Source organism: Bombina bombina, chromosome 2 (assembly GCF_027579735.1).
Source record: "Bombina bombina isolate aBomBom1 chromosome 2, aBomBom1.pri, whole genome shotgun sequence".
Taxonomy (NCBI): Eukaryota; Metazoa; Chordata; class Amphibia; order Anura; family Bombinatoridae; genus Bombina; species Bombina bombina.
The window spans coordinates 107,598,135-107,617,904 of NC_069500.1; the positions used below are offsets into that span (position 1 = coordinate 107,598,135).

The window sequence follows — 19,770 nt, forward strand, 5'->3', positions numbered from 1 at the left end:
TGTATATTTCTTTCATAAAGGTGGTTAGAGACTCACTATACATTACTCCTGGGAATTCCACTCCTGACCTTTAGGAATTGGCCAAGATTCCCAAAATTCAATAGTCTTTTAGGTACCCTTAGCCTGGGGACTATTGTGACAGGCATTTTTCTTCTTAAATGGAGAGAGTCCAAAGCTGCATTCATTACTTTTGGGAATTAAGAACCTGGCCACCAGGAGGAGGCAAAGACACCCCAGCCAAAGGCTTAAATACTAGTCACACTTCCCTCATCCCCCAGTCATTCTTTGCCTTTCGTCCCAGGAGGTTGGCAGAGAAGTGTCAGAAGTTTGTTTTCTCTTGTAAGGTGTATCCAGTCCACGGGTTCATCCATTACTTGTGGGATATTCTCCTTCCCAACAGGAAGTTGCAAGAGGACACCCACAGCAGAGCTGTCTATATAGCTCCTCCCCTAACCCCCACCCCCAGTCATTCTCTTGCAACTCTCGACAAGATAGGAAGTCTCAAGAGATATGTGGTGACTTAGTGTAGTTTTACCTTCAATCAAGAGTTTATTTTTAAACGGTACCGGCGTTGTACTGTTTACTCTCAGGCAGAAATTAGAAGAAGAATTCTGCCTGGAGGTTGATGATCTTAGCGGTTTGTAACTAAGGTCCATTGCTGTTCTCACACATAACTGAAGAGTATGGGAAAACTTCAGTTGGGGGAACGGTCTGCAGATTGCCTGCTTTGAGGTATGTTCAGTATTTTTATTTCTAGAGAGATGAATAAGTTCTAGAAAATGCTGACAGAGCCTTGTATATTTGAGGTAAGCTAGATGCAGTGATTTAACGACGACTGGGATCATGCTTACAAAACAGGGTAATACTCATGTTAATACTCATATTACTTAGTGACAAAACGTTTGCATGTTTTCATAAATAGAACGTTTTTTTTCTGAGGGAGATAAGTCTTTATTTGGGGCCTAGTTTCCACGTGGCTAGTCAGATACTCCTAGGAGTACTTTCTTAAGGCCCCTCTGACATCCAGTACATGGTGGGAGGGACCAATTTTCACGCTCTAGATGCGCAGTTTCCTGCAGCCTGAGACATCCAGCTTCCCTAGAGGAGTCCTCTGGCATCTGAGGACAATCATAAAGGGTTTATTTCTTCACTAAATCGTATTTGAGGGCAGGTAGGAGCCTCAGCAGAGCTGTGGCAAGGTGCTCAACTGTTTTGTACCGGTGGTTGACGTTTTTTAAATCCAGTTTGGGGGCTAAGGGGTTAATCATCCATTTGCAAGTGGGTGCAATGTTGCTTTAGTCCCTTACACATACTGTAAAAATTTCGAAGACTTTACTGTATTTTTACACTGTTTTGCAGTTTAAGTGCTAGTGTTTTTCTCTTAAAGGCACAGTAACGTTTTTGTTTAATTGCTGTTTCACCTTTATTAAAGTGTTTTCCAAGCTTGCTTGTCTCATTATTAGTCTGTTAAACATGTCTGACATAGAGGAAACTCCTTGTTCAATATGTTTGGAAGCCATTGTGGAACCCCCTCTTAGAATGTGTACCAAATGTACTGAAATTTCTATAAACTATAAAGACCATATTATGGCGCTTAAAGATTTATCTCCAGAGGATTCTCTGACTGAAAAAAGGGAGATTATGCCATCTAGCTCTCCCCACGTGTCAGAACCTATAACTCCCGCTCAAGTGACACCAAGTACATCTAGCGCGTCTAATTCTTTTACCTTACAGGACATGGCGGCAGTTATGAATTCTACCCTCTGAGGTATTGTCCAAACTGCCAGGGTTACAAGGAAAGCGAGACAGCTCTGGGGCTAGAACAAATACAGAGCTTTCTGACGCTTTAGTAGCTATGTCCGATATACCCTCACAATACTCATAAGCCGAGGCAGGAGAGCTTCTATCTGTGGGTGACATTTCAGATTCAGGGAAGGCGCTGCTTCAGTCTGATTCTGAAATGACAGCGTTTAAATTTAAGCTTGAACACCTCCGCTTATTGCTTAGGGAGGTTTTAGCGACTCTGGATGACTGTGAACCCATTGCAGTTCCAGAGAAGTGTAAGATGGACAAATACTTTTGCAGTGCCTGTTTACACTGATGTTTTTCCAGTCCCTAAGAGATTTTCGGAAATTATTACTAAGGAATGGGATAGACCAGGTGTGCCGTTCTCTCCCCTCCTGCTTTTAAAAAGATGTTTCCCATAGATGCCGCCATACAGACTCGTGGCAGACGGTCCCTAAGGTGGAGGGAGCAGTCTCTACCCTAGCTAAGCATACAACTATCCCTGTCGAGGACAGTTGTGCTTTCCTATATCCTATGGATAAAAAATTGGAGGGTCTCCTTAAGAAAATTTTTATACATCAAGGTTTTATTCTCCATCCTCTTGCATGCATTGCCCCAGTTACTGCTGCAGCGGCTTTCTGGTTCGAGTCTCTTGAGGATTCTCTATAGGTGGAGACCCTGTTAGATGATATTTTAGACAGGATTAGCTAATTCCTTTATCTCTGACGCCGTTTTCATTTAGCCAAGCTAACGGCTTCTTAACATCCCCTTCAAGGGACAGACCCTTTTCGGGCCTGGTCTGAAGGAGATCATTTCTGATATTACCGGAGGAAAAGGTCACGCCCTTCCTCAGGATAGGTCGAATAAGTTAAGGACCAAACAGAATAATTTTCGTTCCTTTCGAAACTTCAAGAATGGCGCAGCTGCAGCTTCCTCTAATGCAAAACAAGAGGGAAATTTTGCCCAGTCCAAACCAGTCTGGAGACCTAACCAGGCTTGGAACAAGGGGAAGCAGGCCAAAAAACCTGCTGCTGCCTCTAAGACAGCATGAAGGAGTAGCCCCCGATCCGGGACCGGATCTAGTAGGGGGCAAACTTTCTCTCTTCGCTCAGGCTTGGGCAAGAGACGTCCAGGATCCCTGGGCACTAGAGATATCTTCTGGAATTCAAGGGTTCATCTCCAAAGGGGAGATTTCAACTCTCACAACTATCTGCAAACCAGATAGAGAGAGGCATTCTTACGTTGTGTTCAAGACCTTCTGGTTATGGGAGTGATCCACCCAGTTCCAAGGGAGGAACAGGGGCAGGGTTTCTATTCAAACCTGTTTATAGTTCCCAAAAAAGAGGGAACGTTCAGACCAATCTTGGATCTCAATATCCTAAACAAATTTCTCAGGGTCCCATCTTTCAAGATGGAGACAATCCGAACCATCCTCCCTATGATCCAGGAGGGTCAACATATGACTACCGTGGACTTAAAGGATGCTTATCTCCACATTCCGATTCACAGAGATTATCATCAGTTCCTCAGATTCGCCTTCCTAGACAGGCATTACCAGTTTGTGGCTCTTCCCTTCGGGTTAGCCACGGCGCCAAGAATCTTTACGAAGGTTCTAGGGTCTCTACTGGCGGTTCTAAGGCTGCGGGGCATAGCGGTGGCTTTTCAAATCGCCATGTCCCATACGGACATTGTTCTGGCCTTTCTGAGGTCTCACGGGTGGAAGGTGAACAGAGAAAAGAGTTCACTCTCCTCTCTCACAAGAGTTTCTTTCCTAGGAACTCTGATAGATTCAGTAGAAATGACATTTTTTCTGACAGAGGTCAGGATATCAAAGCTTCTAACTTCTTGCCGTGCTCTTCATTCCACTTCTCGGCCGTCAGTGGCTCAGTGTATGGAAATGATCGGCCTGATGGTAGCGGCAATGGACATAGTTCCGTTTGCCCGCCTACATCTCAGACCACTGCAACTTTGCATGCTCAATCAGTGGGATGGGGACTACACAGATTTGTCTACTCTGTTAAATCTGGATCAAGAGACCATGGATTCTCTTCTCTGGTGGTTATCTCGGGTCCATCTGTCCAGGGGAATGAGTTTCCGCAGGCCAGAGTGGACTATAGTGACGACAGATGCCAGCTTTCTGGGCTGGGTCGCAGTCTGGAATTCCCTGAAGGCTCAGGGTTCGTGGACTCAGGAGGAGGCCCTCCTTCCGATAAACATTCTGGAGCTAAGAGCGATATTCAATGCTCTTCAGGCTTGGCCTCAATTGGCTGCGGTCAGATTCATCCGATTTCAGTCGGACAATATCACGACTGTAGCCTATATAAACCATCAGGGGGGAACAAGGAGTCCCCTGGCAATGATGGAGGTTTCCAAGATAATTCTTTGGGCAGAGGTTCACTCTTGCCATCTCTCAGCTATCCATATCCCAGGAGTAGAGAACTGGGAGGCGGACTTTCTAAGTCGACAGACTTTTCATCCGGGGGAGTGGGAGCTCCATCCGGAGGTATTTGCCCAGCTGATTCAACTATGGGGCAAACCAGAACTGGATCTGATGGCGTCTCGTCAGAACGCCAAGCTTCCTCGTTACGGGTCCAGGTCAAGGGATCCCCAGGCAATGCTGATGCTCTAGCAGTGACCTGGTCCTTCAGCCTGGCTTATGTGTTTCCACCATTTCCTCTCCTCACTCGTCTGATTGCCAAGATCAAGCAGGAGAGAGCTTCGGTGATTTTGATAGCACCTGCTTGGCCACGCAGGACTTTGTATGCAGATCTGGTGGACATGTCGTCATTTCCACCATGGACTCTGCTGCTGAGGCAGGACCTTCTACTCCAAGGTCCATTCAAACATCCAAATCTAATTTCTCTGCGTCTGACTGCTTGGAGATTGAACACTTGATTTTATCAAAATGTGGTTTCTCCGAGTTGGTCATTGATACCTTGATTCAGGCTCAAAAGCCTGTCACCAGGAAAATCTATCATAAGATATGGTGTAAATATCTTCATTGGTGTGAATCCAAGGGTTACTCGTGGAGTAAGGTCAGGATTCCTAGGATATTATCCTTTCTCCAAGAAGGATTGGAAAAGGGATTATCGGCTAGTTCCTTAAAGGGACAGATTTCTGCTCTGTCTATTCTTTTGCATAAGCGTCTGGCTGATGTTCCAGACGTTCAGGCGTTTTGTCAGGCTTTAGTTAGAATCAAGCCTGTGTTTAAACCTGTTGCTCCGCCATGGAGTTTAAATTTAGTTCTTAAAGTTCTTCAAGGGGTTCCGTTTGAACCTTTGCATTCCATAGATATCAAGCTTTTATCTTTGAAAGTTCTGTTCCTAGTAGCTATCTCTTCAGCTCGAAGAGTTTCAGAGTTATCTGCCTTAGTGTGATTCCCCTTATCTGATCTTCCATGCAGATAAGGTAGTTTTGCGTACCAAACCTGGGTTTCTTCCTAAGGTGGTATCTAATAAGAATATCAATCAGGAAATTGTTGTTCCGTCTTTGTGTCCTAATCCTTCTTCAAAGAAGGAACGTCTGTTACACAATATTGACATGGTTCGTGCTTTAAAGCTTTATTTGCAAGCTACTAAGGAATTTTGTCAAACATCTGCATTGTTTGTTGTCTACTCTGGAAAGAGGAGAGGCCAAAAGGCTTCGGCAACTTCTCTTTCTTTTTGGCTGAGAAGCATAATCCGTTTAGCTTATGAGACTGCTGGCCAGCAGCCTCCTGAAAGAATTACAGCTCATTCTACTAGAGCGGTAGCTTCCACATGGGCTTTTAAACGTGAGGCCTCTGTTGAACAGATTTGTAAGGCGGCGACTTGGTCTTCGCTTCATACTTTTTCTAAATTCTACAAATTTGATACTTTTGGTTCCTTGGAGGCTATTTTTGGGAGAAAGGTCTTACAGGCAGTGGTGCCTTCCGTTTAAGTTCCTGCCTTGTCCCTCCCTTCATCCGTGTCCTAAAGCTTTGGTATTGGTATCCCACAAGTAATGGATAAACCCGTGGACTGGATACACCTTACAAGAGAAAACAAAATTTATGCTTACCTGATAAATTTCTTTCTCTTGTGTTGTATCCAATCCACGGCCCGCCCTGTCACTTTAAGGCAGGTGTTTTTATTTTTAAAACTACAGTCACCACTGCACCCTATAGTTTCTCCTTTTTCTTACTTGTCTTCGGTCGAATGACTGGAGGTGGGGGTTAGGGGAGGAGCTATATAGACAGCTCTGCTGTGGGTGTCCTCTTGCAACTTCCTGTTGGGAAGGAGAATATCCCACAAGTAATGGATGAACCTGTGGACTGGATACACCACAAGAGAGAGAAATTTATCAGGTAAGCATAAATTTTATTTTTTGTCTCTTATATTTTTGTCCCTTATATTTTTTTTTTATTTATATGTTTCCTTTGGGAACTTTCTAGGATCGATACTCACTGTTACTTCTGCGGAAGTTTAAGGGACATGTTAGTTCTATGTTTGTCTGTTATTCCTTCTTCCCCTCTGAGGGAGGATTTATGAAACTTGACAGTTAGGACCCTGGCGGCAGGCTGGTCTCCTTTCTCCAACATAGGTGTGTCCGGTCCACGGCGTCATCCTTACTTGTGGGATATTCTCTTCCCCAACAGGAAATGGCAAAGAGCCCAGCAAAGCTGGTCACATGATCCCTCCTAGGCTCCGCCTACCCCAGTCATTCTCTTTGCCGTTGTACAGGCAACATCTCCACGGAGATGGCTTAGAGTTTTTTAGTGTTTAACTGTAGTTTTTTCATTATTCAATCAAGAGTTTGTTATTTTTAAATAGTGCTGGTACGTACTATTTACTCAGAAACAGAAAAGAGATGAAGAATTCTGTTTGTATGAGGAAAATGATTTTAGCAACCGTAACTAAAATCCATGGCTGTTCCACACAGGACTGTTGAGAGCAATTAACTTCAGTTGGGGAACAGTTTGCAGTCCCTTGCTGCTTGAGGTATGACACATTCTAACAAGACGATGTAATGCTGGAAGCTGTCATTTTCCCTATGGGATCCGGTAAGCCATGTTTATTACGATTGTAAATAAGGGCTTCACTAGGGCTTATTTAAACTGTAGACTTTTTCTGGGCTAAATCGATTGATTATTAACACATATTTAGCCTTGAGGAATCATTTTATCTGGGTATTTTGATATAATAATATCGGCAGGCACTGTTTTAGACACCTTATTCTTTAGGGGCTTTCCCAAAGCATAGGCAGAGTCTCATTTTCGCGCCGGTGTTGCGCACTTGTTTTTGAGAGGCATGGCATGCAGTCGCATGTGAGAGGAGCTCTGATTCTTATAAAAGACTTCTGAAGGCGTCATTTGGTATCGTATTCCCCTTTGGGTTTGGTTGGGTCTCAGCAAAGCAGATACCAGGGACTGTAAAGGGGTTTAAAGCTTAAAACGGCTCCGGTTCCGTTATTTTAAGGGTTAAAGCTTCCAAAATTGGTGTGCAATATTTTCAAGGCTTTAAGACGCTGTGGTGAAAATTTGGTGAATTTTGAACAATTCCTTCATGTTTTTTCGCAATTGCAGTAATAAAGTGTGTTCAGTTTAAAATTTAAAGTGACAGTAACGGTTTTATTTTAAAACGTTTTTTGTACTTTCTGATCAAGTTTATGCCTGTTTAACATGTCTGAACTACCAGATAGACTGTGTTCTGAATGTGGGGAAGCCAGAATTCCTATTCATTTAAATAAATGTGATTTATGTGATAATGACAATGATGCCCAAGATGATTCCTCAAGTGAGGGGAGTAAGCATGGTACTGCATCATTCCCTCCTTCGTCTACACGAGTCTTGCCCACTCAGGAGGCCCCTAGTACATCTAGCGCGCCAATACTCCTTACTATGCAACAATTAACGGCTGTAATGGATAATTCTGTCAAAAACATTTTAGCCAAAATGAACCCTTGTCAGCGTAAGCGTGGCTGCTCTGTTTTAGTTACTGAAGAGCATGACGACGCTGATATTAATATCTCTGAAGGGCCCCTAACCCAATCTGAGGGGGCCAGGGAGGTTTTGTCTGAGGGAGAAATTACTGATTTAGGGAACATTTCTCAGCAGGCTGAATCTGATGTGATTACATTTAAATTTAAATTGGAACATCTCCGCATTTTGCTTAAGGAGGTATTATCCACTCTGGATGATTGTGAAAATTTAGTCATCCCAGAGAAACTATGTAAAATGGACAAGTTCCTAGAGGTGCCGGGGCTCCCAGAAGCTTTTCCTATACCCAAGCGGGTGGCGGACATTGTTAATAAAGAATGGGAAAGGCCCGGTATTCCTTTCGTCCCTCCCCCCATATTTAAAAAATTGTTTCCTATGGTCGACCCCAGAAAGGACTTATGGCAGTCAGTCCCCAAGGTCGAGGGAGCGGTTTCTACTTTAAACAAACGCACCACTATTCCCATAGAGGATAGTTGTGCTTTCAAAGATCCTATGGATAAAAAATTAGAAGGTTTGCTTAAAAAGATGTTTGTTCAGCAGGGTTACCTTCTACAACCCATTTCATGCATTGTCCCTGTCACTACTGCCGCATATTTCTGGTTTGATGAACTGCTTAAGGTGCTCGATAGTGACTCTCCTCCTTATGAGGAGATTATGGACAGAATCAATGCTCTCAAATTGGCTAATTCTTTCACTCTAGACGCCTCTTTGCAATTGGCTAAGTTAGCGGCTAAGAACTCTGGGTTTGCTATTGTGGCGCGCAGAGCGCTTTGGTTGAAATCTTGGTCGGCTGATGCGTCTTCCAAGAACAAGCTACTAAACATTCCTTTCAAGGGGAAAACGTTGTTTGGTCCTGACTTGAAAGAGATTATCTCTGATATCACTGGGGGTAAGGGCCACGCCCTTCCTCAGGATCGGCCTTTCAAGGCAAAAAATAGACCTAATTTTCGTCCCTTTCGTAAAAACGGACCAGCCCAAGGTGCTACGTCCTCTAAGCAAGAGGGTAATACTTCTCAGGCCAAGCCAGCTTGGAGACCAATGCAAGGCTGGAACAAGGGAAAGCAGGCCAAGAAACCTGCCACTGCTACCAAGACAGCATGAAATATTGGCCCCCGATCCGGGACCGGATCTGGTGGGGGGCAGACTCTCTCTCTTCGCTCAGGCTTGGGCAAGAGATGTTCTGGATCCTTGGGCGCTAGAAATAGTCTCCCAGGGTTATCTTCTGGAATTCAAGGGACTTCCCCCAAGGGGGAGGTTCCACAGGTCGCAGTTGTCTTCAGACCACATAAAGAGACAGGCGTTCTTACATTGTGTAGAAGACCTGTTAAAAATGGGAGTGATTCATCCTGTTCCATTAAGAGAACAAGGGATGGGGTTCTACTCCAATCTGTTCATAGTTCCCAAAAAAGAGGGAACGTTCAGACCAATCCTAGATCTCAAGATCTTAAACAAATTTCTCAAGGTCCCATCGTTCAAGATGGAAACCATTCGAACTATCCTTCCTTCCATCCAGGAAGGTCAATTCATGACCACGGTGGATTTAAAGGATGCGTATCTACATATTCCTATCCACAAGGAACATCATCGGTTCCTAAGGTTTGCATTCCTGGACAAACATTACCAGTTCGTGGCGCTTCCTTTCGGATTAGCCACTGCTCCAAGGATTTTCACAAAGGTACTAGGGTCCCTTCTAGCGGTGCTAAGACCAAGGGGCATTGCAGTAGTACCTTACCTGGACGACATTCTGATTCAAGCGTCGTCCCTTCCTCAAGCAAAGGCTCACACGGACATTGTCCTGGCCTTTCTCAGATCTCACGGCTGGAAAGTGAACGTGGAAAAGAGTTCTCTATCCCCGTCAACAAGGGTTCCCTTCTTGGGAACAATTATAGACTCCTTAGAAATGAGGATCTTTCTAACAGAGGCCAGAAAAACAAAGCTTCTGGACTCTTGTCGGATACTTCATTCCGTTCCTCTTCCTTCCATAGCTCAGTGCATGGAAGTGATCGGGTTGATGGTGGCGGCGATGGACATAGTTCCTTTTGCGCGCATTCATCTAAGACCATTACAACTGTGCATGCTCAGTCAGTGGAATGGGGACTATACAGACTTGTCTCCGAAGATACAAGTAAATCAGAGGACCAGAGACTCACTCCGTTGGTGGCTGTCCCTGGACAATCTGTCTCAAGGGATGATGTTCCACAGACCAGAGTGGGTCATTGTCACGACCGACGCCAGTCTGATAGGCTGGGGCGCGGTCTGGGGATCCCTGAAAGCTCAGGGTCTTTGGTCTCGGGAAGAATCTCTTCTACCGATAAATATTCTGGAACTGAGAGCGATATTCAATGCTCTCCAGGCCTGGCCCCAGCTTGCGAGGACCAGGTTCATACGGTTTCAATCAGACAACATGACGACTGTTGCGTACATCAACCATCAGGGGGGAACAAGGAGTTCCCTAGCGATGGAAGAAGTAACCAAAATTATTCTTTGGGCGGAGTCTCACTCCTGCCACCTGTCTGCTATCCACATCCCAGGAGTGGAAAATTGGGAAGCGGATTTTCTGAGTCGGCAGACATTGCATCCGGGGGAGTGGGAACTCCATCCGGAAATCTTTGCCCAAGTCACTCACCTGTGGGGCATTCCAGACATGGATCTGATGGCCTCTCGTCAGAACTTCAAAGTTCCTTGCTACGGGGCCAGATCCAGGGATCCCAAGGCGGCTCTAGTGGATGCACTAGTAGCACCTTGGACCTTCAAACTAGCTTATGTGTTCCCGCCATTTCCTCTCATCCCCAGGCTGATAGCCAGGATCAAGCAGGAGAGGGCGTCGGTGATCTTGATAGCTCCTGCGTGGCCACGCAGGACTTGGTATGCAGATCTGGTGAATATGTCATCGGCTCCACCTTGGAAGCTACCTTTGAGACGAGACCTTCTTGTTCAGGGTCCGTTCGAACATCCGAATCTGGTTTCACTCCAGCTGACTGCTTGGAGATTGAACGCTTGATTTTATCGAAGCGAGGATTCTCAGATTCTGTTATCGATACTCTTGTTCAGGCCAGAAAGCCTGTGACTAGAAAGATTTACCACAAAATTTGGAAAAAATATATCTGTTGGTGTGAATCTAAAGGATTCCCTTGGGACAAGGTTAAGATTCCTAGGATTCTATCCTTCCTTCAAGAAGGATTGGAAAAAGGATTATCTGCAAGTTCCCTGAAGGGACAGATTTCTGCCTTGTCGGTATTACTTCACAAAAAGCTGGCAGCTGTGCCAGATGTTCAAGCCTTTGTTCAGGCTCTGGTTAGAATCAAGCCTGTTTACAAACCTTTGACTCCTCCTTGGAGTCTCAATTTAGTTCTTTCAGTTCTTCAGGGGGTTCCGTTTGAACCCTTACATTCCGTTGATATTAAGTTATTATCTTGGAAAGTTTTGTTTTTAGTTGCGATTTCTTCTGCTAGAAGAGTCTCAGAATTATCTGCTCTGCAGTGTTCTCCTCCTTATCTGGTGTTCCATGCAGATAAGGTGGTTTTACGTACTAAACCTGGTTTTCTTCCAAAAGTTGTTTCTAACAAAAACATTAACCAGGAGATTATCGTACCTTCTCTGTGTCCAAAACCAGTTTCAAAGAAGGAACGTTTGTTGCACAATTTGGATGTGGTCCGCGCTCTAAAATTCTATTTAGATGCTACAAAGGATTTTAGACAAACATCTTCCTTGTTTGTTGTTTATTCAGGTAAAAGGAGAGGTCAAAAAGCAACTTCTACCTCTCTCTCTTTTTGGATTAAAAGCATCATCAGATTGGCTTACGAGACTGCCGGACGGCAGCCTCCCGAAAGAATCACAGCTCATTCCACTAGGGCTGTGGCTTCCACATGGGCCTTCAAGAACGAGGCTTCTGTTGATCAGATATGTAGGGCAGCGACTTGGTCTTCACTGCACACTTTTACCAAATTTTTCAAGTTTGATACTTTTGCTTCTTCTGAGGCTATTTTTGGGAGAAAGGTTTTGCAAGCCGTGGTGCCTTCCATTTAGGTGACCTGATTTGCTCCCTCCCTTCATCCGTGTCCTAAAGCTTTGGTATTGGTTCCCACAAGTAAGGATGACGCCGTGGACCGGACACACCTATGTTGGAGAAAACAGAATTTATGTTTACCTGATAAATTTCTTTCTCCAACGGTGTGTCCGGTCCACGGCCCGCCCTGGTTTTTTTAATCAGGTCTGATATTTTATTTTCTTTAACTACAGTCACCACGGTACCATATGGTTTCTCCTATGCAAATATTCCTCCTTAACGTCGGTCGAATGACTGGGGTAGGCGGAGCCTAGGAGGGATCATGTGACCAGCTTTGCTGGGCTCTTTGCCATTTCCTGTTGGGGAAGAGAATATCCCACAAGTAAGGATGACGCCGTGGACCGGACACACCGTTGGAGAAAGAAATTTATCAGGTAAACATAAATTCTGTTTTTTTGGGGGTTTTCTGTCTCATGGATGTTCAGACACTTGGCGACGTTTCTGCTTGGCTGGTCCGGTCAAGGCGCCGAGTGCTCATATTATCATTTGTTTTTCTTGTTTTTGTTTCAATAATTCAGCTAAGCATTCTAGAGGACCTGTTGGTCCGTGAGGCAGGAATGATTGTTTCAGTCTTTATTAGCCCTCAATCCGGTTGACTGGGTCAGTGGGGTTCCGCTGCGTCACTCTCTTGTGTCTGATATATCGGGACCTAGAGTTTTCCTCCCCCATGCTGTGGAGGGTTGGAGGGCTTTGCTCCCTCTTGCCACTGATTTGGGTTGTTTGGCCTTCTGAGACTCTGGGATTGTCCTTTTTTGGACTTGGTCCTTCAGCAGCTAGTAGCCCGATGGGTAGCTTAGCTGCCTAGCTGCGGAAGGTTTGCAAACTGTAACCAGCTGTGGCTATTTTCACATTGACTGTGTAATATCAAGCTTTTTTCATGAGACATTTTGGTTCCTCCGTTTTCTCTGTGTGGGTTAGGTCTCCTTTTTAGGGACCTGGTTTCCCTCTGGGAGATGGTTGTTCCCTTTTAGGGACTCTGGGCGTGGGCTCCTTTGGGCTCTGCTTAGTGTTGTTCCCCAGTAGCTGGGGATGCTCTGCATCCTTTTCTCTCTGTGATCCTCTGTTTGGAGGTGATGTGCAGACCAGCCTTTGCTCAAGTGTTTTTGGCCTTGAGGTATCCCCTTGCTTGTAGTCCTGTAGCTGTTTGAGCGTCTATGTACTCTACTGTTGTTGTACGACTTAACGCCTTAGCTCCTTTGGAGCGTTGGACTTCAGCAAGGGGTGGTCTCTTCCTTGGGTCGGGACTTCTCAGCAAGTATTCTTCTGTGTCATCCTGATGATGGCTGCGTGTTCTTGACTCAGGGTTTTCGTCTGGGTCTGTTACAAGTTTTCTGTGTCGGAATACTTCAGTATTCTATGTTCTGACGATGTGAGGACTCTGTCTTCCGTTGCCTTTCGGTGTTTTGCACGATGTAGAGAGAAAAGTTTTTCTGTTCCGATTCCCGGTCCTAAACCTCTGGTTTCTGCTTGATCTGGGCATATCCGCCCCTTGTTTGTTAGGACCCATTTGGGTCTTTGTGAGCTGGGCTCGGTATTGGGGTTTTTCCTTCTATGATTTTTGTGGTGACCTTGCGATTTACCTTCGGTTCTTCCTTGCCCTATCACTTTGGGAGTTTATGCTGGTGTTCCCTTTGTTAGTGAGTGGTGAGGGACCGACTGTTGGGTGATGGTGTCTCCTGGAGGACTGTTGGCTCAGTTGAGTCTGATTTTGCGGTCTCTAGCTAGGCTTCTAGACTCTCTGCAGGTCAGTTTCCTTGGGGGTTTTTCCTTTTCAAAGTTTTCTTAGCTTCGGACGAAGCAGGGTTTTTGTTGGGTAGTGGTTCAGGCTGGTGCCCTCAGAATGGGACGCTTATTGTTGCCTCCCGTCTTGGCATTCAGTGTCCTCTGTGGCTTGGGTATTGTTTCCCCAAAAGTAATGAATGCAGCTGTGAACTCTTTCCATTTAAGAAGAAAAACGTAAATTATGCTTACCTGATAAAAAAAAAAATTTCTTCTGATGGAAATGGTCCACGCTTCCCCACCTGTATTTTTTATGTGGGGCGTCGTTATTTATTCTTCTGGCACCTTTCACCCTGATATTTCTTCTTCTGTTCCTTGTTCCTCTGCAGAATTACTGGGGGATGAGGGAAGTGGGAGGAGTATTTAAGCCTTTGGCTGGGGTGTCTTTGCCTTTTTCTGGTGGCCAGGTTCTTAATTCCCAAAAGTAATGAATGCAGCTGTGGACGCTTTCCATCATAAGAAAATCATCAGGTAAGCATAATTTACGTTTTTTTGTTATATACATTACTTATAGGAATATGGGCTGCAGTAACCTTTATTTTATTATACACCCTATGTTTTTTTTATTTTTCTCTAGCGCACGCCAATTTTTTTTGAGTGTGTTAAGGCTTATAACTATATATTTATGTAGTGCGTTTAGAAGTTTTTCACTCTCCTTACTATTGTTAATATTGCCTTGCATAATTAGCGTACCTCGGTCAGTTTGTGCACATGTGCATGTAGTTTGATCCGTTTAGTGAAATACTTATATGTACATGTGTCTGCTTTGGTTTTGCATGCATTATTTTATTTATTTAGCAGGCCTTGTTCATTTGGGTGTATGTCAGTTTTGGGCTACAAGTCCTTGGTGCTTGTTCAGTTTTTTCCCTCTGTAGTATTGTGCTGTCGGATACTGCTCGTTGCTTCTTCCGCGCTGCTGGATTGATGCTTAGCATATTCTTTTCAATTGCTTTTCAATTCGGCCAAGAGCTGCTTGTTTGGGTGTAAGGTTCTATGCTTGTGTATTTTCCTTAAAGGGACAGTCAGCACCAACATTGTTGTTTGTTTAAAAAGATAAGTAATGCCTTTATTACCCATTCCCCAACTTTGCACAACCAACATTGTTATATTAATATACTTTATAACATGTAAACCTCTAAATTTCACTAAAAGAGACTGTTAGTTCATGTGGACCATATAGATAACATTGTGCTCATGCCCGTGAAGTTGTGCACAACACAGCCCTTATTGGCTAAAATGCAAGGCAATAGATAATAAATAAAAAGTAATGTGATCAGGGGGCTGTCAGAAGAGGCTTAGATACAAGGTAATCGGAGGTAAAATGTATATTAATATAAAGGGGATTAGCTATAGTTTTATTAACATTTTTGGAGTTGACTGTCCCTTTAACTAGGATTTTTTATGTTTAAATCCTTAACATTTTTTTATCACATTTTATGTGGTTTTCAATTTAGGGATGTTTCTTCTTTTAAATGTTCGCTCATTAGAAGCTAGATCCACTGAACTCTTTCCTTCTAATATTAATTGTTTTCTTTCCTATGGCATGGAGAATCCAATTAACCAATGTGTGTTTATGTATGTGTGTATGTATGTGTGTGTATATATAGAGATAGATATATAGATATATATATATATATATATATATATATATTTATTTCTTTTGCAAGATGTACCGAGTCCGCGGTTTCATCCTTACTTGTGGGATATTATCCTTCCTAACAGGAAGTGACAAAGAGAGCACCCACAGCAGAGCTGTCTATATAGCTCCCCCCTTAACTCCACCCCCCAGTCATTCTCTTTGCCGGCTCTAAGCAGGAAGAGTAAAGTGAGAGGTGATAAACTGTTAGTTTTTATTTTTCTTCAAGCAAGAGTTTGTTATTTTTAAATGTTAGCGGTGTGTACTATTTACTCTCAGGTAGGAGATGGATAAAGAGATTTCTGCCTAGAGGATGATGATCTTAGCATTTGTAACTAAGGTCCACTGCTGTACCCACAGAAGCTGAGGAGTACAGGAAAACTTCAGTGTGAAGAATGGTTTCTTGCTATACAGCAATGAGGTATTTTCAGTCATTTTTTCTGGAGAGACTGTGATATTTCAGAAAGGCTGACAGTATCCCCATGAGGGTAAGGGTAATCAGTAATCCTAGAGCTAAAAGGAAGGGCATTACTTAGCTTGCTTATGGGGCCAATTACATATATGGTTGACACTGAATGTAAAATGTTTGTGTGCAAACGTTTTTTGGATGGGAGTGCTTTAACGTTTTTTGTGGGCAATAAACGTGTTGGGCAACTTTATTAGGACACACATGGCTTATTTTTAGGGTCTTGGAACCCACATGGCTAGTTATAACCACTCTAGTGCGGTTCTTTAAGGCTCAGGGAACATCGAGTGAGATGGGCGGGGCCTATTTTCGCGCCTCAGTTGCGCACTTAGTTTTGTGCAGCAAGCTAACTCCTGAGGGCCCTGGTGTATGTTTGGGGCCAAATTGAAACTTTTACCCCACACTTTCGATCCCTGAGGGCAGGCAGTGCCACAGCAGGGCTGTGGCAAGGTGCTGAGGTTTTTTTTTTTCCGGATTTGGGCCTATTTTCGATCCGGTTTGGACATTAAGGGGTTAATTATTAAAAAAATTTTTGTGGTAAACTTACCAATTGTGTGCCTACATACAAAATTTTGAAAAATTTGGTGCATGTTTAGGCGTTTTTGCAGAATGTGTATACTTTTTTTTTCTCTTAAAGGCACAGTACCGTTTTTTTAAGATGGTTATTTTTTTCACTAAATAAAGTGTTTTCATGCTTGTTTGTAGTCATTACTAGCCTGTTCAACATGTCTGACATTGAGGAAAGTCAATGTTTAATATGTTTAGAAGCCATTGTGGAACCTCCACTTAGAATGAGTCCCTCATGCACTGAAAGGTCAATTAATTTAAAAAACATATTTTAGCTACTAAAAGTATGTCACAGGATGATTCTCAGTCAGAAGAGAATCAGGTTATACCATCTAATTCTCCCCAAGTGTCACAACCGTTAACGCCCGCACAAGCGACGTCAAGTACTTCTAGTGCGTCTAATTCTTTCACCCTGCAGGATATGGCCGCAGTCATGAATACTTCCTTCACTGAGATTTTATCTAAGCTGCCGGGGTTGCAGGGGAAGCACAGTAGGTCTGGGTGAGAACAAACACTGAGCCCTCTGATGCTTTATTAGCTATATCTGATGTACCCTCACAATGTTCTGATGTGAGAGATTTGCTGGCTGAGGGAGAGATTTCTGACTTAGGAAATATGTTCCCTCAGACAGATTCAGATATGACGGCTTTTAAATTTAAACTAGAACACCTCCGCTTATTGCTCAGGGAGGTTTTAGCGACTCTGGATGATTGTGACCCTATTGTAGTTCCAGAGAAATTGTGTAAATGGACAAATTCCTAGAGGTTCCTGCCTACACTGTTTTTCCAGTCCCTAAGAGGATTTTGGAAATTGTTACTAAGGAGTGGGATAGACCAGGTATTTCGTTCGCTCCCCCTCCTACTTTTAAGAAAATGTTTCCCATATCAGACGCTGTGTGGGACTCGTGGCAGACGGTCCCTAAGGTGGAGGGAGCTATTTCTACCCTGGCTAAGCGTACAACTATACATATTGATGACAGTTGTGCTTTCAAAGACCCTATGGATAAAAAATTAGAGGGTCCCCTGAAGAAATTTTTTGTTCTTTAAGGTTTTCTTCTACAACCTATAGCGCACATTGTTCCTGTAACTACTGCAGCGTCCTTTTTGGTTCGAGGCTCTGGAAGAGGCTCCTAAGGTTGAGACTCCATTAGAGGATATTCTAGATAGAATTAGGGCTCTCAAGCTAGCTAATTCTTTCATTACAGATGCCGCTTTTCATTTGGCTAAATTAGCGGCGAAGTATTCAGGTTTTGCCATTTTAGTGCGCAGAGCGTTATGGCTTAAGTCCTGGTCTGCTGATGTGTCATCAAAAGCTAAGCTTTTAGCCATCCCTTTCAAGGGTAAGACCCTATTCGGGCATGAACTGAAAGAGATCATTTCAGACATCACTGGAGGGAAAGGCCATACCCTTCCTCAGGATAAGATGAATAAGATGAGGACCAAACAAAATAATTTTCGTTCCTTTCGAAACTTCAAAGGTGGTCCCTCTTCCTCTGCCGTGAAGCAAGAGGGGAATTTTGCTCAATCCAAGTCAGTCTGGAGACCTAACCAGACTTGGAACATGGGTAAACAGGCTAAGAAGCCCGCTGCTGCCACCAAGACAGCATGAAGGGGTAGCCCCCGATCCGGGACCGGATCTAGTAGGGGGCAGACTTTCTCTCTTCGCTCAGGCTTTGGCAAGAGATGTTCAGGACTCCTGGGCTTTAGAAATAGTAACCCAGGGGTATCTTCTAGATTTCAAAGATTCTCTCCCAAGGGGGAGATTCCATCTTTCTCAATTGTCTGTAGAACCAGACAATAAGAGAGGCGTTCTTACGCTGCGTAGAAGACCCATATTCTATGGGAGTGATCTGCCCAGTTCCGAATACAGAAAAGGGGCAAGGGTTCTACTCCAATCTGTGTGTGGTTCCCAAAAAAGAGGGAACTTTCAGACCAATTTTGGATCTCAAGATCCTAAACAAGACCATTCGGACTATTTTGCCAATGATCCAGGAGGTTCAATATATGACCACCGTGGACTTAAAGGATGCGTATCTACACATTCCTATCCACAAAGATCATCACCAGTTCCTCAGGTTTGCCTTTCTGGACAAACATTACCAGTTTGTGGCTCTTCCCTTCGGGTTGGCCATGGCTCCCAGAATTTTTACAAAGGTGCTAGGGTCCCTTCTGGCAGTTCTAAGGCCGCGGGGCATAGCTGTGGCGCCTTATCTGGACAATATCTTAATCCAGGCGTCAACTTACCAATTAGCCAAGTCTCACACGGACATCGCGTTGGCTTTTCTAAGAGGGTGGAAGGTGAACATGCAAAAGAGTTCTTATCCCTCTCACAAGAGTTCCATTTCTGGGAACTCTGATAGATTCGGTGGACATGAAAAATTTTCTGACGGAGGTCAGGAAATCAAAGATTTTATCCATCTGCCGAGCTCTTCGTTCCATTCCTCGGCCGTCAGTGGCTCAGTGTATGGAGGTAATCGTTTTAATGGTAGCGGCACTGGGCATAGTTCCGTTTGCTCGCTTGCATCTCAGACCACTGCAACTATGCATGCTCATACAGTGGAATGGGGATTATGCAGATTTATCTCCTCGGATAAATATGGACCAAGAGACCAGAGACTCTCTTCTTTGGTGGTTGTCACAGGATCATCTGTCCAAGGGAATGTGTTTCCACAGCCCAGCATGGGTCATAGTGACGACGGACGCCAGCCTGTTGGGCTGGGGTGCAGTCTGGAATTCCCTGAAAGCACAGGGATTGTGGACTCAGGAGGAGGCTCTCCTCCTGATATTCTAGAAATATTCAATGCGCTTCAGGCGTGGCCTCAGCTGGCGTCGGCCAGATTCCTAAGATTCCAGTCGGACAATATCACGACTGTAGCATATATCAATCATCAAGGGGGAACAAAGAGTTCTCTAGCGATGATAGAGGTTTCCAAAATAATTCAATGGGCAGAGACTCACTCTTGCCATCTATCAGCAATCTGTGTCCCAGGAGTGGAGAACTGGGAAGCGGATTTTCTAAGTCGTCAGGCTTTTCATCTGGGGAGTGGGAACTCCTTCTGGAGGTGTTGCACAATTGATTCAGCAATGGGGCACACCAGAATTGGATCTGATGGCGTCTCGTCAGAATGCCAAACTTCCTCGATACGGGTCCATGTCAAGGGATGCTCTAGCAGTACCCTGGTCGTTCAACCTGGCTTATTTGTTTCCACCATTTCCTCTCCTTCCTCGTTTGATTGCCAGAATCAAACAGGAGAGAGCTTCTGTGATTTTGATAGCACCTGCGTGGCCACGCAGGACTTGGTATGCAGACCTGGTGGACATGTCATCTCTTCCACCATGGACTCTGCCACTGAGACAGGACCTTCTGATTCAAGGTCCGTTCCAGCATCCAAATCTAGTTTCTCTGCGACTGACTGCTTGGAGATTGAACGCTTGATCTTTTCCAAGCGGGGGTTCTCTGAGTCGGTCATACATACCTTGATTCAGGCTCGAAAGCCTGTCACTAGGAAAATTTAT

General features: G+C 44.3%; 1 protein-coding gene across 1 annotated transcript in view; it reads left to right on the forward strand.

The window, feature by feature from the left end:
- The window catches only part of NIPBL (NIPBL cohesin loading factor), an 822,857-nt gene that overhangs the window by 528,220 nt on the left and 274,867 nt on the right, over positions 1-19,770 (forward strand). The gene's annotated exons all lie outside the window — the stretch shown is intronic.